The sequence below is a fragment of the Maniola jurtina genome, chromosome 6 (genome assembly GCF_905333055.1).
Source record: "Maniola jurtina chromosome 6, ilManJurt1.1, whole genome shotgun sequence".
NCBI classification, from domain to species: domain Eukaryota; kingdom Metazoa; phylum Arthropoda; class Insecta; order Lepidoptera; family Nymphalidae; genus Maniola; species Maniola jurtina.
Window position 1 is genome coordinate 1,324,822 of NC_060034.1, and position 27,854 is coordinate 1,352,675.

Here is a 27,854-nt window from a genome sequence, read left to right on the forward strand (position 1 = left end):
TTATTTTTGTGAAGGGACTTTAGCCATGGCAAGTTTTCATCTAAGTAGTAAGTACCATGATGGAAAACTTTACCACTAAAACTTACCACGAAAAATACTATTACTTATAGATTGAAGTGTCTAATTCATATTTCCATAGGTACTTAAGTATCATTATAATGCAAAAGTGCGTCTGTCTGTCTTTTATCTTTTCACAGTCTATTTCTGAACCAATTTCTACAAAATTTGATACAAAGACAGCTTGCTTTTTGGAAACAAACATCTAAGAGTACTTTTTTTTTTTTTTTTTTTAATCCTTTATTTATAGGCTTTTACATTTATGCATGTCAGCCTAATTGTACCCTATCTTATCCTACAATTCTATCTATATATACAATTCTATCTTATCCTACAAACCTATCCTGTCATACAAATTTCACAAGTTACTTAGGTACCCTGTAACCATCTAAACAGATTGCAAGCTCCGTCAGAATTTGGATTAGCTAATAAGCTATTAAAGACACCAACTTGCAATCTGTTCAAGTTTAATAATTCAACCAGACGGTCTCTTCCTGATTGGAATCGGACACATTCCACCAACCAATGATATACATCATCTATGACTCCACAGGAGTCACAGGTTGGAGAAGATGTTTTTCCCATAAGAAATCCGAATTTGTTGCCTGGAATGTGTCCTGATCTAAGCCTGTGGGCCAACACTACATATTTCCTTTTCATTCGTGTACAGCTGCTCCAAGGTATATGAGGAGGCTCACTCTGCAACGTTCGATACCATATTCCTTTTTCTAATGACATTTTGTCGAAGTATTCTTTCCAATCTCTGTAACATAATTTTCTATATTTTGGTAATGATTCAGAATAGTCGCCCTCAACTTTAATACTTCTTCCTTCTTTACATCCACATTTTGCCAAAGAGTCAGCCTCCTCATTACCTGCCAGTCCAATATGCGATGGAACCCATTGCAACCTCAAATCCACGCCCAAATTACTCAACTCATCTATAGAAGATAGCACTGCATAAGCTACCGAAACACCTCTGATACCAGAGGCGGATCGAGCTATATGCTCTAGTGCGCTTTTGCTATCGGTACAAATGAGAACCTTTTTTTGATTAGTTGTCTTTACATACGACAGTGCCTCCGAGATCGCAATGAGCTCAACCGTCATAATACAGATCTCTCCATCTATCCGTAAACAATCATTACCCAACAAGTTACTATCCCTTTTTGTAGCAACAAAAAAACTAGCACCTCGGCCATCTAAGAGTACTTTGTATGACGGAAAATCAAAGAGCTCCCACAGGATTGTTTCAAATCGAATGTAATGCGAACGAAGTCACTGGCATCATCTGGTAATAAACAAGTGTAAATTAAAAATTTTCAACACCCCCAACTAGTGAACGCTACAGTAACTAGAAAAGAGCTGATAACTTTCAAACGGCTGAACCGATTTTCTTGGATTATAGCTAAGAACACTCTCGATCAAGCCACCTTTCAAACAAAAAAACTAAATTAAAATCGGTTCATTAGTTTAGGAGCTACGATGCTACAGACGAATACAGAGATACACAGATACACACACACACAGATACATACACACGTCAAACTTATAACACCCCTCTTTTTGGGTCGGGGGTTAAAAAGAAGACTAATGTCAAATAATGGGAAAAGTTCTGCTTAAGCTTCTACAATATACAGTGCGACTTAAAACGCTAAATCACGTGCTGAAAAATTCAGTAACACAAGTTGTTAAGTACGAATTTGCCAAAGCGTAGTACTTAGAATATTACTCTTAAAATCCATTAAAACTTCTTAAGAAGCAAGCTCAATGTTTGAACGTTTCGTACGACATGGTTATTTACGGAATACGTTAAGCAAACAGTCACAGCGACATAAGGATGTTTAGTATGAGGATTCTACCACTCGCCAACGTTGATAGAATTCGAGTGTCGAAATACTTAAGCGTTAAAGAAAAATAAACCTTGATGGCCTTGTTTTAAAGCTCAAGTACGCCCAAAGAATCCTTGTAGAGACCTTGTGAAATTAAAGTGAGGGAAATTAAATTGTCTTTACTTTATGTAACATCAAATTATGTGAATTTAAAATGGTGACCAAATTCTGTTAGTCTGTTAGCTGCTAGAATTGCCGGAGAAGGGTTCTTGCTGAATACCTTTATCACCTCTTTAACTAAAAATGGTACTAATCTAACCTGTTAATTTAATTATCAACAACTCTTGTTTTATCGAAATAAGTTGAACCAGACTTTCTATGTAAGTATGTAGTAACTTTGTATGTAAATATTGTGTCAAGCGTGTGTCATAATAAATAAAATATTCATTAATTACATGTTTTTCAATCAATTTATTATTATCTTAAGAAGACGCCTAAAATTATGTATGTAATTAATGGAAATTCACTCACTTAATTCAGTCGTTTCGACGTTCGAATTCGATCAACGTTTTTGAGATGTAAAATCTCATACTAAGCACAAAGATCGTCCCTGTTGACCCGGTTTCGAAGTGAATTCCCCAGTAGCGCCAGCGTCATAAGCGATCAATACCCAACGACTTAAATAAATCACAAGTCAAGATCGCGATCTTTACGTTTAGACTGAGAGTACTGGAGGATTTACTTTAGATTGAATATATTGGAAAAGAATCATATCACCGATCATATAAAATCCTGGCGTACAGCCTTTACCTTTCTCATATGTACCTATATTTCTATTTATCTTAAAAATAACAAAATGGTCAATATTGTCAGTTTCAGAACATTTTTGTGACGGCTGCTATCTAAAAATAAAGTAATTACTAAGTATGTAATTACCAAATTTAGGTATATTATGTACCAGATACTGTATTTAAACAACAAATACTGTTATCGACGATAAAATAGTTAGTAAGCTGAGACCAAAACAAACGAACAATTTCAGGTTTTTTTTACGGTTTATTGCGATGTTCTAGCTCGGAATAGAAATAAGTATTTCATACACCCAAAATAATATGATGTTCATAATTTTAGTTAGTTTTTTGTTTTATAAGAGTACTATCAACTGAAAGAACTTTAGCTGGAACCATTTAAATCTGAATCACTGCCTAAACTGTGGTTTACGTAAGATGTTACTATCAGTTCACTTTGATCCGAGATCATTACAAAGGTACACATCGGAGTCTAATTAGTGGCATGTTAAGCAGATACACTGCTTTTCAATTACGACCAACTACAATGTTACCTCTACTAATTTGTATCTTCTTAATTATTGACAGTAATTAACCCCCGACCCAATAAGAGGGGTGTTATAAGTTTGACGTGTGTATCTGTCTGTCTGTGGCATCGTAGCTCCTAAACTAATGAACCGATTTTATTTATTTTTTTTGTTTGAAAGGTGGCATGATCGAGAGTGTTCTTAGCTATAATCCAAGAAAATCAGTTCAGCCGTTTGAAAGTTATCAGCTCTTTTCTAGTTACTGTAACCTTCACTTGTCGGGGTGTTATAAATTTTTAATTTACACTAGCCTGTCTACTGATAATAATGTTATCGACCTAAGGGAGGTCGGGGTTCAATCCCAGGCATATATCTCTAACTCTTTCGTAGTTATGTACATTTTAAGCAGTTAAATATCACATGCATGCCTGAGAATTCTCCGTAATGTTCTCAAAGGAGTGTGAAGTCCACTAATTTGCACTGGGCCAGCGTGGTAGGTTATTTCCTTATTCTGATAACTGCTATCGTAGTGGGGGATGGTTCGGTGATGAGTTGATGGTGATGACGATGATGATCACAAAAGCTTCTATTTATATTATTACTGATCAGTATCAATATTATAACATACTGACTGTGTTTCTCTGACCTAGATTTGCACAGGTTTCGCTAAGTATATATTAGTTTAATACTTATAATAGTCAACTTCTATAAGAACGTCTACCTATTGATAAAAAATTGTAAAGCGTCATGGGATACTTTTGGCATTAACGATTTCAAAGTAGAAGCTCTAAGATAGTGAGCTTTAAACCAGTTTCAAAATTGGTATTTGTTCTTAGGTTACTTCGTTTTAAGCAACCCAAAGCCATTAATCTAAATCACTGGACCTAAACTGAGTCAATTAAAATCTGTGCAATCCCATTGCTTTAAATCTTGAAAGTCCAAGTTGCCTTGACGTAGTGGCTGTCCGGAGTAGAGGCCAATCTGACTCCCTCGAGTGGCATGCCGTCACTCGCCGTAGCCCGTTTGACGCCATATGCGACCGTCCTAGCACCAAAATGGAGTTATTCCTCGGTAAGTGCAACTCAATTTATATCCTATCCACTTTAACACAAGGTATAAAGTTGCTTCTGAGTTGAAATATAAAGGGGCTGTGTCGGTATGGGGTGAATTCCCAAAGGCGACGTGCAGCGCGGTGCTCATCATTTCCCTATTGTCTCGTTAGACAAAAATCAAAAACAAACACTCACAGAACGGATTTTTGGATCTAAGTCCGAATGATTCGCCATGATTGTGAGTAGTAGGGGATTCGCCGGTTCTGCCCCAGGCCCTGGCCCCCTCCCATGCCTCGCTGCCTCAGCCCCCTCCGTGCCTCGGTCAAGATCGAAACCTAAAAAAAAAAAAAAAAAAAAAAAAAAAAAAAAAAAAAAAAAAAAAAAAAAAAAAAAAAAGGTTTTGGGGTACGCTGAATCGATTGCGCTCACTCCCGACGTCGTATCTCTAACGGTTGCAAAGTTAGCTTTTCGAAAAACTAATCCCTAGTTCGTTATCTAATTGCTTAATCACCTACTAATGACGCTCTATTGTTCGCTGGCTCGTTGCTTCATTCTATGGGTTTTAAAGGAAACGCATGAATCATAACTACTCTTTATTAGCCTTCAAATATTGATTTAAATAACTCACATAAAAATATATCATTCTCTACTGTATTTTCATTGAATAAATCTAAAAAATCTGAACTTGTATAGTAACCTGAAAACATGAAATACAAATACATTATACAATATTCTCCACAAACTGATGTGTAATCATTCTGTATCCGCCTTGTATTGAATTGCCATATTCTTGTATTTCTTTCCAAGAACTGCTTATGATATTTTGGTGGTGCTCGTCCAAATGAATCAAAATATTGTCCAACACCATTTGTATCTATATATATGGCTATCCAATGCGATCCTGGTTTATAATCGGGGTCTAGATTGCTTATTAAATAGGCTGGTGTTTCAACATAAATCGGTAACCGGTTTGCGGCATACACATTGTCTTGCAGACTTGGGTGTATTCTTCTTAAATATGTCTTTATCCCTATTGTATTCATATTACTTCAATACTACTGATCTTATCGCTGCCGAGGATCATACATGAATGGGACGTAAGACCATGTTATTTCAGATATATTATAAATCATCAACCCATCGCCGGCTCACTACAGAGCACGGGTCTCCTCTCAGAATGAGAAGGGTTTTTTGGCCATAGTCTACCACGCTGGCTGAGTGTGGATTGGCAGACTTCGCACACCTTTAAGAACACTATGGAGAACTCTCAAGCATGCAGGTTCCCTCATGATGTTTTCCTTCACCATTAAAACAGTGTTATTTAATTAAGTACTTGAAACGCACAAGACTTCGAAAAGTTAGAGGTGCGTGCCTGGAATTGAACCCCGACCTCCGATTAGAAGGTGGACGTCTTAACCACTAGGCTATCACAGCATAGTCTTATTAAAAATAATGGTCCATAACTTAAATAAAAACAAAAAATATTTCTTGTATCAGTGTTTTATTACAAACCTTAATAATAATGTAGGTACAAATTATAACTTAATCTATTTACAGAAATTAGGTTTCTTAGCTGCTATAGTCCACGCTTACATTACGATTTTTATCAATTTCAATAACATTGTCAAACTCTGCATATACGATGCAGTTTATCGTTTCAGGAATAGCTGAATCAAAGCGAACTTCTAGCCTCACACTACCGTGCTTTATAAGATTCCAATGACTAGAGTGAGCTGATAAATCAGGAGTTAAATCGAATGCTAAGAGACAATAGCCTTTTGCATATTGTTCCCTAGATATTCCGTTCCCTTCATTTAAAAAATGGATTCCCGTGCCTGAGAATAACGTATGATAGGCTGAACTGAAAGTATTATCATCGAATGATGGTTGCAAAGCTTTTGAAGGTATTTGTTGGCCATCAATATATAAACTAAATGTATTCATATGATAATTTTCAAAGTTGAATGGATTTTTCGTAAGAGTTCCATTAAATGCTGCGTTGTTAACAAATCCGACAATACATCTTTTAGGAACTTGACCAAGAAAAATATTATCGAGTGTTTTACCCTGAACCCCTGAAGGAATTGTTAAAACTTTAACTTCCGCTCGAGTTATTGGATATTTTGCAGTAGTAGATGCTAAAACTTTTTGATGTGCAAGTAATACAGTCGGATTGATCCGCGCGCGTCGATTAGTCATTATTCATTCCAGGTATTTGAAATTCTGTAGGTGCGTCATTAGAAAATTCCAACAATACATCTTTATCTAGGTAGTTAGCTTATCACGTTACTTTTGGCTTTGTTCAATAATTGTTACAATCATTAACCACATTTTTGAAATATTGATTGCAAAACCTTTTTCGATAATATGCTGTTTAACTAATTGTTATCGGTGCAAATACATTCTTCACTAATGATAATGGCATTGGTTTTACTATATAAGCTCAAAATAAATAATTTCTGCCATATTATACGCCGCGCCTCCAGCCGCGCCCGCACCACGCGCCGCACCCGCATCACGCGCTGCACCCGCGAGTGCGCCAGACGTTGTAGCCCCGTATGGCTCCGTCACGCGCGCTCTCGCGCCGTACGCCGCGCCACCGGCCCCGCACGTCTCGCGCGCCGCACCCGCGCCCGCCGCGTTAACCGCCGCGCCGCGCCCGCTGTCGATGCCCTTGCTCGACGACGACAGTGTGGCGGACAGCGAGACAACGGTCCAGCCTACACTTCGGCAGGATGACGCCTACTACGCCGCCATCCTGGCCCTGGAAGGCCCAGATCGCCGTGCGCTCCCCAGCCGGAGGCAGCGCACCGACTCCGAGGAGGACGCGCCCGCTGAGGCGAAACGGGTTGCGAAGACGACCCCTCCCTCCCGCCACGAGATGCCCCGACGCACAGCCGAAGCTTCAGGGACGGACGACACCGGAGCGACCCGAGCTCCGACGCCGGCCCCACGCTCCTACGCCGACCGCGTGAGAGCAACGCCACCGCCGAAGCCCGCCGCCGCCGCCCCTTCCGGCGGCGCGCCACCGAGCGGCCCAGCTCCCAAAACGAAGAAGCTACGCTACCCGCCACTCATCGTGGAAAATCTGCCCAACTGGACGCACCACATCAAGCAGATTAAGCTCCAGTTGGGTAGAAACCCAGCAGCTCGCCCTTACGGAAAGGGCATCCGATTCACGCCTCAGGAGGACCAGGAATTCCGCCTCGTCCAGCGATATCTCACCGCCCTGGAGAAGACGGAGGGCGTGTCCTGGTTCTCCTACTCACTGCCGGCTGAGAGGAGTCTGAAGGTCGCAATCCGCGGCCTTCCTTTCAACACCGAGCCGGCAGAAATAGAAGACGAACTCCGCCAGCTGGGGTTCGAGCCGGAGTACGTGCGCCAGATCAGGGCGAGGAAGGGCAGACCAGGTTGCCTCTTCTTCGCCATGCTCCGCCGCACCCCACACACGATTCCAGCAGTGTACGAAGTCACCGAGCTGCTCTGCATGGGGGGAGTCCGCATAGAGGCATGGAGAGGGAAGAAGGGTCCCGCTCAGTGCCACAGATGCCAGGGTTTCCGCCATGCCTCAACGCACTGCCACAGGCGCCAGGCCTGTGTGATCTGCTCACAGGAGCACAGCGCACGGGACTGCCCTAGACCACGGGAAGACCCAGCGACCTGCGCCAACTGCGGAGGTAGCCACCCCGCAAACCACGTGGGCTGTCCCGTGTTCCGCAAGGAGGCACGGAACAGACGCGCGGGCACCGTCGCGGCCACAGTCCCAAGACCGCCGCCGCGCACCGAGACCACCGGCTCCAGGGTACGGACGCCTGCAAACGACCCGAAGCCACGAGAGGCCACGGAGAGAGCTCCTGCCAGGAAGAGGAGAGGTCGTCGCCGCAGGAAGGCGACATCGCCAACCCGCGCACCCTCGCCGCCGCCTGCGCAGAAACCCAGACCTGCCGAGGGGATCCCGCCCCAGCCCAAAAGGACCGCCGAACCAAGCGTCGCGGCCATCAAAGCCGTGGCGTTTGAGACACTAGAAGACGTTTTCCACGCCATTAAAAATGGCGGGGAAGACCCACTCCTGCGCATCCTGGAGGGACTGCGACGACTCGCCGCCTTTTCCGGTGAGGCCCAGCCTACCAAGGACGCCAGACAGGAGGAAGTAGAGAACCGCGCCACATAGATGCCTCGGAGCGCGTCCTCCGCACACGTCGACCACCCAGCTGGGCTTCCCACAAGCGGGTTCCACCCGGCTAGGTCGGATCACGACGGCGTGAGGGCCGCTCTCAACTCTCTCTTCCTCACTGAGGAGGAAAGCCCGTAGGCCCATGGGCCAACCCAAGGACCCTGGCGTAGTCACGCCAGGCGGAAGATCCCGCATGCAGGAGGCCATTGCCTCGGACGTGCCTCTCCCGCGCCCTTGCGGGCGCGCGAGCTCACATACCGGAAAAAAAAAATCTGCCATATTTACTACCTCGTTTCTACTGAAGAGTACTGAGAGAGTACAGTTTGACTTTAAATCTATATTGTGTTCATACAAATGTTTATTAGCAGTGTGTGATTAAGAAGTGTCGTGTGATAAACAATGGAGGTGAGTGTGTAATTTATTTTCTTTTAGTTCCCTTTAAATTAATGTAAATATTTATGATATCAGTATGATAGTTTATTTTTATTGTTACAGAATATATCGTACTCCCCTTGCAATAGTCAAGAAAACAGTACATATAAGCAATATTACTTTCCTGCGAATTTGGTAGAAGAAGAAACACAAAATTTGCTCATAGATCATGAAATGCCATCAAAGAAAATGAAAAGGAAATCTGAAAATATAGACATTTTTTTCGAGTCATCCCCAAAAAATAAAAACAAAACTAGTTCAACAGTAGCTCGAGCTAACAAAGATGGCAGTATATCGTATATATCTACGAACTCCAACGATGGTGCGACAGCCACACATCTCATTAAATTAGAGGTGTATGACCTAAAAAAACTAGCCAAAATACCTCAGTCTCAACACTGGAAACATGCTAATGTAAAAATCAAATATTATACAGAAAAGGCTAATGGAAATTTTGCGAACACGAATGAGATAATTTATAATATTACAAAAGAAATCGCAGAAACAGAGGGTTGTAAAAAATACTCATTTAATAATTAATAACTTAATCTATCATTAGTAAACTACCTCACATAAATACTTCACCATAATTTAATTTGTGAGATTAATTCGACGTAACACTTATACAAGCAGTATAAAAACACATTGTAAATCCTATAGTAATGTCAGTAAGCCACCTGGTGCTGTTAATGAATAAGTCTCCCTCTGTAGTCTTATAAACTGTCAGCAATGGAAGATACAATTGACAGCTGTGTTAGCACATTTTTCAACACTTCAATTAATGATGAGGAACTCATTGAGGCTTTAGATTATTTTGACTTACTGGATCCAGCATATGACAATGAATTGTATAATATATGTGAAGCAATTGATTCAATCATGTAAGTATTTAAACATTATTCTTTTTAAAATTATATAATGTGTATTATTGATTGTTTTTATATGCTTCTATTTTTAATTTCTAGCCCAACTAAACAGAAACTTCAAATTGGTGGAGCTTTAAAGCGGTCCAATGATTTCACCGTGAACAACTCTGCGAAAAAAGTGAAATATAATGAGGGAGCCTCAACTTCATCTATTCAACACTCAGAAAATAACTCCACTACACCATCTGCATATTCAGAAGGTAATAAAGTGAAGTGTGATATTTGCAATATTTTTATAACCAAAAGGTATTTTTCTAATCATTTAAAAAGTAATTTACATAAAAATAATCATTTAAAGTCGCACCCATCATTATCGAATGTTTCTGTAATTGATTCAGCTTTTGGACAAAGAATAATAACGTACATGATAAATAGTAAAAATGATGATTTATCGATTTTTAAGACCCCTGAATCATTTTTGAACTCAATAAAAAATGATATTTTATTCCTAGTTCAAGAGTCGATCAAAGAACATACAGTTTTTAAGGTAAACTTCATTTTACACGCAGACTTTATACAACAAACCAAACAATTGACAAATTCATTTGACTTTCAAACATCAAACTATATAGTTTTCCGTGGAGACGATCTAAATATTTTCCTGTCATCATTATGTGACACTTTTAAAAATAAAATTAGTTCTTTTGAAAGAAAAGACAGTGGCTGGAGTTTAACAAACATAAAATGCTTACATATGAATGTAAATAAATTTAACCCGCTTCGTGGTACATCTTATATTGATTTACCTCAAGATATTAGAGCAAAAAAAGCGGTGATAAATGTTAAAAATGCTGATTATATGTGTTTCAAATGGGCATTACTTTCTGCTTTATATCCTCCTGCTAATAACAAAACCGATAGAGTCTCGTCATACAGCATGCATTCAGATAAACTTAAATTTGATGGTATATCATTTCCAGTCAAATTAACGGATATACCTAAAGTTGAAAAGCAAAACAATATAAGTGTGAATGTTTTTGGCTTAGAATATAATAAAGAAAAGAAAAATCATAGTATTGTAGGTCCCCTCTATTTTACAAAATCTCGAAATAGTACTCATGTTAATTTATTATTAATCTCAAATCAAACAAACTCGCATTATTGCTATATTAAAAACATGTCACGACTAGTTAGCAAGCAAATTTCAAACCAAGAACATGCCATTTATTTATGTGATGGGTGTCTTTTACATTTTCCTACACAGGAGAGATTAGAAACCCACCAACAAAATGATTGCGTTCATATCATTACAGAATTACCAAACAGTGAACTATCTAAAAAAAATTGGTTTGGACAACCATCATCAAACAATAAAATAAAGTTTGATAAGTTTAATAAAAAGTTAAGAATACCATTTGTAATATATGCTGATTTCGAAGCGTTTTTAAAACCAATAAATTCATGCTCAAACGATCCCTCTAAACCTTTTACTGAGAATATTCAGAAACACGAAGTGTATAGTTTCGGATATTATATTAAATGTTCATACGATGATAGCCTTTCAAAATATGAAACATACAGCGGTCCAGATTGCACTAAAGTATTCATGGAACGACTCTATGAGGACATAAAACTAATATGCAGAAAAAATAGTTTTCAAAAACGCCCAAACCCACTAACAAAAGATGATGAAATAACGATTGCAAATTCTCATAACTGTCACATATGCGAATCAAGACTGAATGGAGAATCCATTCTGGACTTTGACTGGCATACTGGAAATCTAAGAGGTGTAGCACATGAATCATGTGTGGAAAAATATCGCGCTCCCCGTCATATTCCTGTAATTTTACATAATCTTAGTAATTATGACGCACATTTCATTGTTCATTCATTAAATTTTACGGAAGGTGAAATCGAAGTAATACCTCAAAATAAAGAAAGATATATTTCGTTTTCAAAAATATTAAATGTTAATAACCAACAGATAAGTTTGAGATTCATAGATTCTTTCAAATTTTTGCCGTGCAGTCTTGATCAATTAGCAAAAAATCTCAATGACGATCAATTTAGATCGTTAAAAAGAAACTTTCCTCATAATGATGACTTTAGTCGTTTAAGAAGAAAAGGTATTTATCCGTATGAATACATGACTTCCATTGAATGTTTAAAATCATCATCACTCCCATCTCAACCTCAATTTTACAATTCGCTGTCTAATTCCCATGTTTCCGATGATGACTATAATCATGCAAAAGATATTTGGAGTCATTTTTCTTGTCAAAACATGTTAGATTATTCGAATCTGTATTTGCAAACGGATGTTTTGTTATTAACGGATATATATGAAAATTTTCGTGATATTTGCATCAAAACATACGGATTAGATCCAGCTCATTATTACACAGCTCCAGGTTTAAGTTGGGATGCCATGCTTAAATATACTCAAATTGAGCTAGAGTTATTGACCGACTATGATAAAATAGCTTTTATTAAAACTGGGATCAGAGGAGGCATATCTCAATGTAGCAATCGTTATGCAAAAGCAAATAATCAGTTTATGGAAGATTATGATAAGGAAAAACCCAAATCGTATCTAACATATTTAGACGCTAATAATCTTTATGGTTGGGCCATGTCCCAGTATCTTCCAACAGGTGGGTTTGAATGGGTAAACACTGAAACAAACTTTAAAGTATCAGACACATCGGATATTGGCTTTATTCTTGAAGTCGATTTGGAGTATCCTAATGAACTTCATGATTTGCATTCCGACTTACCTTTATGTCCTGAAAATCTTCGTATCGGGAATTCTAAAGATATCAAGTTAGTACCCAATCTTAATAATAAAACGAAATATAAAATTCATTATAGAAATCTAAAACAATGTCTTAGTATGGGTATAAAGTTAACTAAAATTCATAGAATATTAAAATTTAACCAAAGTCCTTGGTTACAAACATATATAGATTTAAATACGAATATGCGAACTTTGGCTACTTCAGATTTTGAGAAAGATTTTTACAAATTAATGAACAATTCCGTTTTCGGCAAGACTATGGAAAATATCGAAAAGAGAGTCAATGTTAAAATGTTAACGCATTGGGAAAATCGTGGTAAAGTCTTAGGGGCACAAGATTTAATTGCTAAACCTGAATTCCATAGCTTAGCCGTTTTCAACGATAACTTGGTAGCAATACAGTTGCGCAGAACCAAATTAACTTATAACAAACCAATTTATTTGGGTTTTTGTATTTTAGGCATTTCTAAAACTTTAATGTATGAATTCCATTATAATTATATGATAAAAAAATTTAACAAGAATATTAAGTTATTGTATACAGATACAGATAGTTTAATTTATCAAATTTTTACAGACAATTTTTATGAAGATATAAAATGTGATCTAATTAATTATTTCGATACATCCGATTATCCACAAGATAATATTTACGGCTATCCAAAAATAAATAAAAAAAAGTTAGGATTCTTTAAAGATGAAAATAATGGGAAAATTTTAAGAGAATTCGTAGGATTAAGATCAAAAATGTATGCACTGGATGTGGACCATAAAACTTTTGCAAAAGCAAAAGGAGTAAATAAAAGTGTCACAAAAAATATGACCATGGAAAATTACAGATCGTGTCTACTTGATAAAAAAATTCAGTATTGTAATATGCTAAGATTTCGATCCATCAAACATGCGATTTTCACACAAAACATTAATAAAACTTGTCTGTCGTATAATGACACCAAGCGGTATATTTTACAAAATGATATTGACACATTAGCTTGGGGTCATTATAAAATTAGTAATAATGAGGTATTTTAAGAAATGTAGTGTAAGGAATTTTTAATGTAATTTGATGTGTCTTTAATTTATTTATTTTTTACTTGTAAATATTTTAAGGAATTTTTATTGTAATTTGATGTGTCTTTTATTTTATTTTTTTACTTGTAAATACTATATAGTTTTAAGAAATTGATTTTAACTTTCGTCTTTATATGTATTTTATTACAACTTTCCTCTAGTTCATTTTTGTAAATAGATTAAAAAAAAAAATAATGTTTAATGTGATTTATTTCTTTTTGATTTTTATTTTGTTTCATAGAACTTTTATTCCATTGTATATAATGTATATTAAGTAAAATAAAATGTTATACTGTCACTGAAATGTCTCAGTCTTTTTTTAAACCTTTCAAGTAACACACGTTACAATGTTGTGTTTTATTCATCCATTTACTGCAATCGTAGCTGGTCCAAGTGGTTGTGGAAAATCAAATTTTGTTACAAATTTCATAAAATATGTGAAAGAAATTTGCAGTAGAGACTTTGCTGAAATTACTTGGTGTTATGATGAAATGCAACCACTATATAATTTATCAAATGTTAACTATCATCAAGGAATTCCTGATCTTACAATGTTTGATGGCAAAGATGCTCACCTTGTTATAATTGATGATCTTATGAGAGAATCTGATGGTCGTATTGTAGATATTTTCACTAAAGGTAGTCATCACAGAAACTTAAGTGTTTTTTATATTACTCAAAATTTATTTCATCAGGGAAAAGGACAAAGAGATATATCTTTGAATTCAAGTTACATTATTTATTTTAAAAATCCTCGTGATAAAACACAAATACGATACCTATCAAGACAAGTGTCACCAGAAAATTCAAAATTCATTGAGGATGCCTATAAGGATGCGACAAAAGAAGCACATGGATATTTGATGATTGATCTGAAACAAGACACAAATGACATGTGTCGAATTAAGACAAAAATATTTCCCTCTGATGAATGTTGCGTCGTATATATCCCACCAAAAGATTATAAATATTTAAAGAATCATCAAATTCCTATCATTTACAAATAATGCATCGAAGCCTAAAGACACATAAAGAGCTGCTACAAGCGTTGCATACACTTAAACCTAAATATCAAAAAGCATTATTAAAATCCTGTGAAGAAGAAGAGATAAATTGCATTTGTGAGTGCATTCACAACGTATTACAAGGTAAAGTTCCACTAGAAGATAGACGAAAGAAAAAGTTAAAAAAATTTAAAAGTATACTTCGCACTTTGGTTCGCAAGGGAAAAAATAAACTAAGAAAAAAGATATTGATTCAAAAAGGAGGAGCATTTTTACCTTTAATTTTGGGTTCTATTTTGAGTGGATTAGTATCATCTATAGTTTAAAATGGAAAATGCTAAAAAAATGTTGCTTGTTGAGCCTAGTTTTATAGAAAAACTAAAGCAGCATACCAATACTGAAAATCCTATGTCCCGATTAGATGCAGAAATGCAAAAGATTTTAAATAGTAATATCGAAGATCGGAAAAAATGTATTTTATATCTACAAATTCTACAAAGATACCTACATTTTACCGAAGGAGAACGACAACCTATCGAGTTGCCAATCATTACTGACAATATAAATGAAACTAAGAGTTATAAAAATAACAACATGGAAAATAAAGACTTAGTATCGTTCGAGTCACCAACAGCTGAAGTGAAGGAAAATAAAAATTCGAATGAACATAGTCAACCACGTTACTCAACAACTCAAATACTAAGTCTTATACCAAAATCATATTTGAAAAAAGGTGAGCTGTTATTAAACTTGATTTCTTTGAGTAAAAATACAATTTATTGGGATGATGATGATGGTACAGTGATAATTAATAATGAAAAAGTCCCTGGAAGTAACATTGTTGATCTAATTAATGATTCGTTGAGACCACTAAAAAAAAGTGATCCAATAGGTTGGGAAAAGTTTGCCAAGGCATTACATGCAATCAAAGTACCATTGACTTACATCGGAAATTCTAAGAGGTCGGATTTTATTCATCAACTTCAGATGAAATCACTCGAAGGGTAGGTAGTGGCGATAAATATATTAAAAAAATTAGGAAGAAAATTGATTGGGAAAAATGGACCCCTTATTAGAAATTAATAATATATATTATAATCCAAAACACCCAGCTGGGTTTAGTAGCATTGATAAATTATCAAAGACCATGAAAGGTAAAATGAGTAAAACGGATGTAAAGAAATGGTTACAATCACAAGAAACCTATACTCTTCATAAACCTGTTCACAGAAAGTTTTCTCGAAACAAATACATATTATCAAATCTCAATGAATTATGGCAGGCTGATCTTAGTGATATGAGAACTTATTCGAAATATAATGATGGTTTTAACTATATATTGTGTGTTATTGATGTCTTTAGTAAATATGCTTATGCTAGGTCGATGAAAAAGAAAAACTCTGAAACAATAATAGAATGTTTTGAAAGTATATTTAATGAATCTAATGCGACTCCTACACACATACAATCGGATAAAGGAACTGAGTTTGTTTCTAAAGATGTTAAAAAGTATTTTAAAAGCAAAAATATAAATTATTACACTACAAATAATCCTGATATAAAAGCAAGTATTGTAGAAAGGTTTCAAAGAACTCTGAAATCTAAAATGTGGCGCTATTTTACATACAAAAATACATATAAATACATAGATATTTTACAAGACTTGGTATATTCGTATAACCATAGTTTTCATTCTAGTATTAAGATGTGTCCTTGTGATGTTAGTTCTAACAATATAATGACTGTTTGGAGAAATTTATATGATAGGAAAGCAACTAACAAACCATCATCACAAAATTCACTACCTACATTTCATGTTGGTGATAATGTTAGAATTTCAAAATATAAACACATTTTTCAAAAAGGTTATGAATCTAACTGGAGTGATGAAATATTTGTTATATCTTCAATAATAGATAGATCCCCACATGTAGTTTACACATTGAAAGATTTACAAAACGAACCTATAGTTGGAACTTTTTATGAAAAAGAATTACAAAAAGTATTTTATGACCCCTCCTCAAATTATAAAATAGATAAAATCATTAGTTCTCGATACTCCGGCAACAGAAAAGAAGTGTTAGTGAAGTGGAAAGGTTATCCTGATAAATTTAACAGTTGGGTTTTAGAGTCTAATTTAAATCAAATATGATAAAGGAAAACTTTTATTTGACTTTACTTAGTAATAGTTCAATGGAATACTTCCCGGAAAACAAAACAACTATGTTTTCAACGAAGTTACCAAAATCCCTTATATTAGAAGGTGAATGGTTTGTTGGAGTTGTAGAAATTCAATATCCTTGTACGGTATTTACTGTTCAAGAACATGAAAATGTTATTAACACATCTAAATGGGTTTTGATGCCTGATGATGACACACATTCATTAGTGCACTATAAAGGACGGATTCCGGCCATGAACTATGACAGCATTCAACATGTTATAGAAACTTTAAATAGATATACTTTTGAAGAAATAGTATTTCATTATGATGAAATAACCAAACACGTATCAGTATCAATTTTGGATAACTCAATTGACACACTTAAGTTGTCAACCAAATTATGTTTACAACTTGGATTTGAACCAAACAAAAATCTTGCAGTAAATAAAATTGGGAGCTATCCTTCTAATTTAAAATTAGGGTTGCCATCTCAATTGTTTGTTTATTGTGATATAATAGAACCGCAAATTGTGGGGGATGTAATGGCTCCTCTTCTCAGAATTGTACCTTTAGATACGGCAACATATGTATATGGAGCAAATAAAATGCATATTTTCTCACCACCTCACTATTTACCTGTTATGCGGCGGGAGTTTGATACTATTGAAATAGATATAAGGTCAAGCACAGGCAATAAAATCCCATTCCAGTTTGGAACTGTGTGTATTAAACTTCACTTTAGAAAATTATAATGGATCCTTATCAAAAGATAACTTGTCCTTACGAGCAATATTATTCACATCAGGCTGGGTCAGGTATTGGAGTAATTTATAAAGGTGTACCATATCAACGTGGTCATGGTATTGGGAGTTTTCTTGGAGGATTGTTTAGGTCTATTTTACCACTACTCTCTAGTGGTGCTCGAGCTGTAGGAAAAGAAGCATTAAATGCAGGTGTTGGTCTTCTATCGGATATGGTTAGCGCACGACCTTTGGAAGATTCTATTAAAACTCGTCTTAAGGAAGCTAGTTCAAACTTAAAAAGGAAAGTTCATGACAAGATAGACAGAATTAATATGTCTGGCTCAGGATATATAACTAAAAGAAAACGACAATCTTCATTCATTCAACCGCTGACAGCTAAAGTGAAAGCTATTAAAAAATCAAGGCTCAGTCAAAATAAAATAAAAGATATATTTTCTAATTAATTATGTCTTTTTTACATAATCATTCATGTGAGTGTATTAAATCAGAGTTAGATTTGTTTGCTTTGCCATCAACACAAACAAGTATAGAAAATGGATTATGGATTCATTACAAACCCATTTCATCCCTTGCTGATGATGGACCGATAGAATTTCAAATACCTGGAACGAGCGAAGACTACATAGATTTGTCTCATACGTTGATCCATTTAAAAGCTAAGATAGTGAATCAAGACTTATCAAAACTTAGTTCATCTGCAGTTGTAGCTCCAATTAACAATTGGTTACATTCAGTCTTCAGTCAGCTGGATGTATACTTGAATCAAAAACTCATTTCACCTCCAAACAATACATACGCTTACCGTGCTTACATTGAGACATTATTAAACTATGCGCCAGCAGCAAAAGAATCTCACCTGACTTGCGGTCTTTGGTATGAAGATACTGCGGGGAATATGGATTCAGTAGATGAAAAAAATACAGGTTTTACTAAAAGACAGAGTCTTGCAGCCGAAAGTAAAGAAATAGAAATGATTGGACACTTACATGGTGATATATTCAACCAGGAAAAATTTTTGATTAATGGTGTTGAGATGTGTGTTAAATTAATTCGCTCAAGGGAAACTTTCAGTCTTATGGCTTCTTCAAATGATTTAAAACTTAAAGTGTGTATCACGGATGCAACCCTTATAGTTAGACGCGCGCGGATCAATCCGACTGTATTACTTGCACATCAAAAAGTTTTAGCATCTACTACTGCAAAATATCCAATAACTCGAGCGGAAGTTAAAGTTTTAACAATTCCTTCAGGGGTTCAGGGTAAAACACTCGATAATATTTTTCTTGGTCAAGTTCCTAAAAGATGTATTGTCGGATTTGTTAACAACGCAGCATTTAATGGAACTCTTACGAAAAATCCATTCAACTTTGAAAATTATCATATGAATACATTTAGTTTATATATTGATGGCCAACAAATACCTTCAAAAGCTTTGCAACCATCTTTCGATGATAATACTTTCAGTTCAGCCTATCATACGTTATTCTCAGGCACGGGAATCCATTTTTTAAATGAAGGGAACGGAATATCTAGGGAACAATATGCAAAAGGCTATTGTCTCTTAGCATTCGATTTAACTCCTGATTTATCAGCTCACTCTAGTCATTGGAATCTTATAAAGCACGGTAGTGTGAGGCTAGAAGTTCGCTTTGATTCAGCTATTCCTGAAACGATAAACTGCATCGTATATGCAGAGTTTGACAATGTTATTGAAATTGATAAAAATCGTAATGTAAGCGTGGACTATAGCAGCTAAGAAACCTAATTTCTGTAAATAGATTAAGTTATAATTTGTACCTACATTATTATTAAGGTTTGTAATAAAACACTGATACAAGAAATATTTTTTGTTTTTATTTAAGTTATGGACCATTATTTTTAATAAGACTATGCTGTGATAGCCTAGTGGTTAAGACGTCCACCTTCTAATCGGAGGTCGGGGTTCAATTCCAGGCACGCACCTCTAACTTTTCGAAGTCTTGTGCGTTTCAAGTACTTAATTAAATAACACTGTTTTAATGGTGAAGGAAAACATCATGAGGGAACCTGCATGCTTGAGAGTTCTCCATAGTGTTCTTAAAGGTGTGCGAAGTCTGCCAATCCACACTCAGTCAGCGTGGTAGACTATGGCCAAAAAACCCTTCTCATTCTGAGAGGAGACCCGTGCTCTGTAGTGAGCCGGCGATGGGTTGATGATTTATAATATATCTGAAATAACATGGTCTTACGTCCCATTCATGTATGATCCTCGGCAGCGAAAAGATCAGTAGTATTGAAGTAATATGAATACAATAGGGATAAAGACATATTTAAGAAGAATACACCCAAGTCTGCAAGACAATGTGTATGCCGCAAACCGGTTACCGATTTATGTTGAAACACCAGCCTATTTAATAAGCAATCTAGACCCCGATTATAAACCAGGATCGCATTGGATAGCCATATATATAGATAAAAATGGTGTTGGACAATATTTTGATTCATTTGGACGAGCACCACCAAAATATCATAAGCAGTTCTTGGAAAGAAACACAAGAATATGGCAATTCAATACAAGGCGGATACAGAATGATTACACATCAGTTTGTGGAGAATATTGTATAATGTATTTGTATTTCATGTTTACGGGTTACTATACAAGTTCAGATTTTTTAGATTTATTCAATGGAAATACAGTAGAGAATGATATATTTTTATGTGAGTTATTTAAATCAATATTTGAAGGCTAATAAAGAGTAGTTATGATTCATGCGTTTCCTTTAAAACCCATAGAATGAAGCAACGAGCCAGCGAACAATAGAGCGTCATTAGTAGGTGATTAAGCAATTAGATAACGAACTAGGGATTAGTTTTTCGAAAAGCTAACTTTGCAACCGTTAGAGATACGACGTCGGGAGTGAGCGCAATCGATTCAGCGTACCCCAAAACCTTTTTTTTTTTTTTTTTTTTTTTTTTTTTTTTTTTTTTTTTTTTTTTTTTTAGGTTTCGATCTTGACCGAGGCACGGAGGGGGCTGAGGCAGCGAGGCATGGGAGGGGGCCAGGGCCTGGGGCAGAACCGGCGAATCCCCTACTACTATTGTGTTGATCGCTCGTCTCTGTTTGTTTGGCTTGTGGTCGATTGTGCCTTGGGGATTGGCGGAGTATGTCGATGAAAGTCATTATCTCTCTACTGAACGACTAGTGGGTTAAGATTGATGTTTGCCGTTAATTGCGGATTACATCATCATCCAGTATGTATTTCATATCAAATTCCATAGAGTATGGTTATTAACTTCGGTCAGTAACTTTCTTTCGACGATAACCTGATTCAAAGGGATAACGCAAAGTTGCTTGATACCTTAATAAGTTAAGATTATGCTAGAAATCTCTGCCAATCCATACTTGGCCACCGGTACTACGACCAAGCCCTTCTCATTCTGAGAGGAGACCATGCTCAGTAGTGAAACGGTGATAGGTTGTTGTGATGATGATGATAATGCTGCTAGAAGCCTCAAACGCCTATTTACTAAAAGCTCATGATCTGATGATGGTTTCTATAGAATAAATTTGAAACTGATTGATTGACACATTAACGTAAAGTTTGAACCACTGAACACTAGTAACTTGAGGTTTTGCGTGTAGGTTTTCTCTATGAAGACTCCCACTATGAAACGATTTTTAGGAATTTCAACAGAGTGAAGTCAGAACGGGTTAGCTCAGTTAATTTCCTTTCCTTCAATTCACTGTACCTCAGAAAATAATTTAGGTAGGTAGGTACTGCTTTTAAATAACTACTGGAGCTTAATCAAATTAACTTGAATTATTCACTGAGTTTCGCAAAATATCACAGATTGCGAAACAATTTTGTCACTTAATAGGATTTCCTCGTCTATTCCAATAAACTGATCTAATTTGTAACTTTGATAGTTTTGATTCTGACAATCCCTAATAAAATTTATCAATTTTGCTCAAACTTTGAGACACTATTTTATTAGGTGGAGCTCGATCATCAATCCTTTTACTTGTATTTATTCAACGTCACAAGTTACACAGAGAACGGCTAGCTAAAATAAAGGTTTATTTTCTTCCTTCTCTACCATAATTTACTTATGTTTCATCGCTCCCATGCATTGAATTACCAGTGATTTCCCCATTCTTTGTATAAATGTAATTCTTTCTCCCAAGATTGCGTCTCCACCAAGTCTGGCGTTTCCTCTACGTGATCACAATATTGAGGGACAATGTTGTCTTCAGCTCTTTTATGTCTATCATTTATTCCTTCGATACGTAAGCGTCAGCATTTGACAACTACAGTTCATGCCGAATAAATTGTCGGTGAAATTGCGCGGCTAAGATTGAATTATTGCTATGGACGGAGCTTCGCTACTTCGGCTGTTTTACTTAGATCCAATTTTATCTCTGTTCCCATTTTCTGTTTACTTACGCTCGACAGTCTCAAGGGCTAAATTCATTTACAAAATGGTGTCTAGGTTTGACTAACAACTTCCTCAATCAACTTTAATAAAGAGAATTTCATCATGGAAGCTTTTTGTCGCTTCTTAGAATTTACGCGCTCGGCAGTGAAGATATTAGAAATATCTAATACTTAAGCTCCAGACGTAATAAACTAGCGCGATGATAATAAAAATGTTCAGCTCATCCCCGTGTTCTTACTGTAAATTTATACAGTGGGGTGCACGCAATTTTCAACCCAAGCGACTTTTATTAATGTCACGATAGAACGTTTTAATTTTAATAAAACTGAACATCGGCACGCCCGACCTATTTGTCAACCTTCTTTACTTTGGCTGGCATGAAATCATGCAGTCACACTGCTGGCCGCCACGACTCAGTTCGGCGGGAAGCACGTCCGCAATCGAAAACGATCTTTTTGATAACACGGCTAAGATATAAATTCAGTGGGTAATCCTAGTCCGCTGTCATATGAAATGTGAATTCCCCGAAGATGGCCGCACAGAATTTAAACATCTCCCGTTAAAGTAATAAAGGTGCGTTTTATTCGTACGGCAACGGATTATATTTGGGATTTGGACGCCGAAACACGTAGGTGAACCATCGCTCATGTGACAAATTTCTACGTTTGCCTTAACGCGGGGTGCCGTGTTTAGAATATTATATCTGATGTAGGTACTGCGGAATTCATATTGATTTACATACTGAAAGAATTGTATTTGTTCTATTGAAAATCATTTATCATAACATTACCGTCTGAATAGGTCCGACGTGAAAACGGAATTTTATAAAACTGAACCAATGATTCAATTGTGTTTTCCCTGCCATATAATACGCTTCGTATTTTTGGGGTGGTTCAAATTTTCTTTTTGAGCAATGACGAATTTTGACAGGTAGTTCCCCTCAGGGAGACCAGGTTTACCGGTTCGTTTATTCGACTTTGTGCGATTTAAATTGTAGTTTCTTTTCAGGGCCAGTAACGAAGTGCCAGCAATACGTGCGGAAAGCAGAATTTGCGTTTATTCTCGTGTGTGTTTTCGCGAATTCTTTTTGGGGAGGGTTACTCCTTACTCATGTAGACGTGATTTTGTTGCGAAAGCAACTCGACAATTGTATATTTATGAGTTCACTATTTGGCCGGATTGAATTTTGTTGTAATTCGATTTTTGCGTAGGCAAACTCGATTGTATCAAGGGACATGTGGCAAATCAAGGTTAACCTAATAAAATTCGTTTGTTAGGTAACTGGGTGACCCTTGTAAATTGGATTAGGTCTTTGATCCGTCAGTGTTCAGTGAGACAATGAGGTGTTTAACTTTTCAATTGACTGTCTTTTGAATTACTTCGCATACTCAACAACCTGCGTCACCATCATTTCTCGCTAATCAGTAATTCTTCTCAGGGTTTACAGGTCTTCATATCTTTTCTAAGTATCTCTTTGCGTGCATCAACAAAATTCTGTGGATTAAGTCATTTTTTCGAATTCCGTATCCGATGGGTGCCAACGGGACCTTATTACTAAGACTCCGTTTTACTGTCGTCTCCGACTTGCTGTCCGTCCGTGCATCCGTCTGTCTGTCAGCGAGCTGTATCTCGTAAACCGTAATAGATAGGGAGCTGAAGTTTTTACTAATGTGTATTTCTATAGGCGCTATAACAGCAAAATAATAAAAATTTCAAAATGGCCGCCATGAAATATAAATAAATTTAAAAAAGTACTGGACGGATTGGGCTAAAATTTAGAATGGAGATAGATTATACCCTGGATTAGCACATAGGCTAATTTTTATCCCGGAAAATCAAAGAGTTCCCACGGGATTTTTGAAAAACCTACATACACGCGAACGAAGTTGCGGGCATTAGCTAGTTTATTATGAAGACATTTTCAGTGCAGTTATTACACTCTAAATTGCTGTTTCACAAATTTGCAGTGTGTCTAGTAACATTCATCATAAACAACAAAGCTCGAACCAAGTTCTTTACGAATTCACAACAAGTCTTCCTACAGAGCTTCGCTTTACTCCACGTCACGTATTAAATATTAATTTAGCACTGAAATTTGGACACAATATTCTACATTAAATCAAAACTCAGAGTCACTCAGCGGGAGCGAGCTATGCTCAGAGTTTCTCTACGGGATCAAATCAGAAAATATGAGGAGATCCGTAGGAGAACCAGAGTAAGCGACATAAATCAGCGTTCTGAAGCTGAAATGGCACGCGACAGGTCGAGATTTCAATCGGAGTAGAGACGCACTGGGTGACATGCAGGTGTGCGGGTCTTCCCACCGCCTCATACCCCGATTCTCATCTCGACCTATCGTGTACTTGAGACCCTATAGCTTTTGATTCGCTTGAGGGGTCTTGACAGCGAAGTGATTCTATTTAAGAGGGGTCTCTCCGTCACTCGCTCCATACAAACGTAGTTCCAATTTCATTTGAATATTAAGCAACCAAAGTCCATGAAATTTTGCAGACATATTCTAGAAACTAGTATCTATGCCTGTGGTTTTCCAGATTTCTGTTAAATTATTCGGTTTCAAAGTTACGCGGTCTTAAAAATTCACATACAAATCTTTGAGCCCCTGTAATTTTAAAACTACATATTTTTAGAAAGATCTAAAACACCACAGGCACAGATATTAGTTTCTAGAATATGTCTGCAAATCATGGACTTTGGTTGCTTAATATTCAAATGAAATTGGAACTACGATTGTATGGAGTAAGTGACGGAGAGAACCCTGTTAAGGGTTCCTTTTTTCTGTTGAGATACGGAACCTTAAAAACAGTTAAAAATAAATGAGTAGGTATCACAATAGTTGGCAAAACCGAATAAATTCATTAAAATTGACCGGTCACCAGCTATCGCCACGGATATCCTGCTCCAAGGACTATTATCAAACTCCTTATCACTGCGAGAGGAAACAGGCAAATGTTTTTATTTATGGTTAGTCCCTTTACGCCTACAAGAGTGACGTATTGTGTACGTATTCCAGAGTACTCAGTTTTAGGTCGCGAAAATTGTGTATTATAGTTCGGAATCGAAAGCGATTGTTGTTTTCGTTTGTTGATTACAAATTTTTGGTGTGTGTATTTTAAGTGATAAACATTAGTGTGTAATTGATAACAAATCAAAAGTATTTTACTTGATTTGTGTACTAAAAGTGTTAATTATTTATTATTAACATTGCAAGAAAATAGACATACCTATTATTTGTGTTAAAAGTTTACTAACAAAAAGACACTTTGTGTTGGATACTAAAAAGGAAAAACTGTTTTTTAAGTTAAAAATATAGGTATGTTTTTCAATAATAAATAATTTGTTTGACGGGAAACGTAATTTTTGAAATTATAAATGAGCACTTTCACTACTAAACTGAAATAAATTACTTATTACTGAATTATTAATTATTATCAATTTTTAAGAATTTCATGTCGTGTCTACTTTTTTACTGCTTGGATTTGCCCCTCTGAAAAGACTTTTTTTATACTTTATAAACTTTGAATTACTTAAAACGATAGATAAACTTAATCACATAATATTTTTACTCACTGATGCCCGAAACTTCCGGTGGATTTAGTATTTTGAAATGACTGAAAATTCTGGATGTCTGATTTTCTGGGAGAAAATGTATCTAATATTTATCCGGCTCAAGAAGAAGGGCTATCTTTACTACAAATTTCATCATAATTAGTTTAGGGGGGTATAAAAGGTAACAAAATGGCAGACAAAAAATTACTTTTATATTATTTTGGATTTACTTATTCAAATTCGAACATATTTCATGCTGTCCGATTATATTATCAATTGTAATGACTAAGATTTAGTGCTTATGCATGACTCTACCACTGATTCGGAAAGCACTTTCTGACTGTTGTTTTAATAATTTTATGGGATTCCAATTAGCATTTCTTATCCAAATGTCGGCTCCGACTCTACTCTTTGCGGTAATGGAAGGGGGTCTGAATTTTCTTAACGAGCCTATTGTCCTTTTTGTTTGGTCTTTCATGGAGGTTTCCCTTTGCATCCCTAATTACGTTATTGAACAAGTTGATATTATTTTCAAACAGCCTAAAAAAATGAGTTTCTATTTTTTTTAAATCATTTTTTGTCATTTTAATCATGACTAACATCCCCCCTCCAACTAAGCCTTAAGCTTGTGCTAGGAGAGGGTACGACAATAGTGCAACGGGTGGGGTTTGAACCGCCAACCTTTCGGATTTCAGTCCGCTCCTATGACCGTTGAGCTATTGAGGCTTTTTTATAATTTACTTCCCCGACGATTGGTTAAGTACACAATATATTATGATTTTAACGATTTTTAACCCCCGACCCAAAAAGAGGGGTGTTATAAGTTTGATGTGTATCTGTGTATTTAAATTTCATCATTCACATCACGCCAAGCTGCTAAATAAACCTAGCCTGTTAACAAAATCCACCCAAGTACTCACATATAATTTGCATATTCAATTACAGTCCGGTAATAAGGTACGGCCCAAACTAATTTTATTTTCTTCCTTCCTTTGATAGAAGTCTCTTACGATGTTTGCCTTATTTGCCTTAAATTAAAAAGTTTTCACTCGTCTACAGTGCTCTCTAACATGGCCGGTTCATTCCTTTCTGATACTTCCCCTTAATGGTCTCATACGATTAGAGTTTAGTCAGGGGATTAAAGAAGTCTTTTTATAAACGTTGCTCCGCTCCCGGGATAAGCTTTTATGAAGTTGATAATGAGATATTTTTTGAGTGCCCCGGTACTTACAACGAATTCGAATGATATTAACGGTGGTCTCTCCGTCAGATATACCTTACAAACGTAGTTTTGCTCTCATTTGAACTCAGTGGAATTTCGTTGACACATTCTAAAAACTAATAGATACATATCTGCGCCTGTGGCTTGCCAGATTTTCGTGAAAATATCTAGTTTTGAGTTGCATGAGTTTCAAAATCAAAAATCATAATATTTTGTATTTTGATCTTGGATAAATTATTTTTAGTAAACTTTTACAAGTACTGTTGGACTTACCATTGGTTTGGAATGATTTTCCTACCGAGAAAAACCAGCAAGAAATGCGGCGGTTGCTCTTTTCAAAGATAAGCTATATGATATTTAGATATTTAATACATATTATGATGTTTGAAGATTTGTATGTGATTTTTAAGCCTGTGTAAAATCTGTCAAACAACCGAAATAGAATGTATTAGCATTTTATTGACTTTAATTGGTTAGCATTCAAATGAGGGCCAGTTTACGTTTGTATGGTGAGTGACGGAGAGACCCCTCTTAAGCCAGGGTTGTTTTATGTTGATGGTATAATCGTAATTCTATAAATCTCCATTCAGTGGGCTACTTGACCTATTTCCGAATTCCTGTGAGTTTAAATAGATACCACGATTGAGAATTGTAAAAAAACCGGCCAAGTGCGAGTCAGGCTCGCGCACTGAGGGTTCCGTACTCGGATATTTTTTCCAACATTTTGCACGATAAATCAAAAACTATTATACATAAAAATAAATGAAATCTGTTTTAAAATGTAAAGCTCTTTCATATGATACCCCACTTGGTATAGTTATCTTACTTTGAAAATTAAAAAAACATTTAATTTTTTTTTATGATGTAACCACAAATTCGGGGTTTTCAGATGTATTCCTGTACTTGTGCTATAAGACCTACCACCTACCTGCCAAATTTCATGATTCTAGGTCAACGGGAAGTACCCTGTAGGTTTCTTGACAGATAGACAGACAGACAACAAAGTGATCCTAGAAGGGTTCCGTTTTTCTTTTTGAGGTACGGAACCCTAAAAATATGTAAAATATTCAGATGGATATTTTTCACTTTCAGTATTCAATATAAATGTTCATATTTAA

At 36.3% G+C, this 27,854-nt stretch overlaps 1 protein-coding gene across 10 annotated transcripts in view; it reads left to right on the plus strand.

Annotated features, from left to right (window-relative positions):
• LOC123865889 (teneurin-m) overlaps positions 1-27,854 on the plus strand; it is a 614,472-nt gene that overhangs the window by 338,756 nt on the left and 247,862 nt on the right. Inside the window, exon 1 of one of the 10 annotated variants that reach the window (XM_045907099.1) lies at positions 24,913-24,929. The exons of 8 other annotated variants lie outside the window; for them this stretch is intronic. The gene's annotated coding sequence lies outside the window, so the exon portion shown is untranslated. Of the gene's footprint in view, positions 1-24,912; positions 24,930-24,954; positions 25,279-27,854 lie in introns of those variants that run through there. One more of the 10 variants, XM_045907096.1, reaches the window with a different exon arrangement.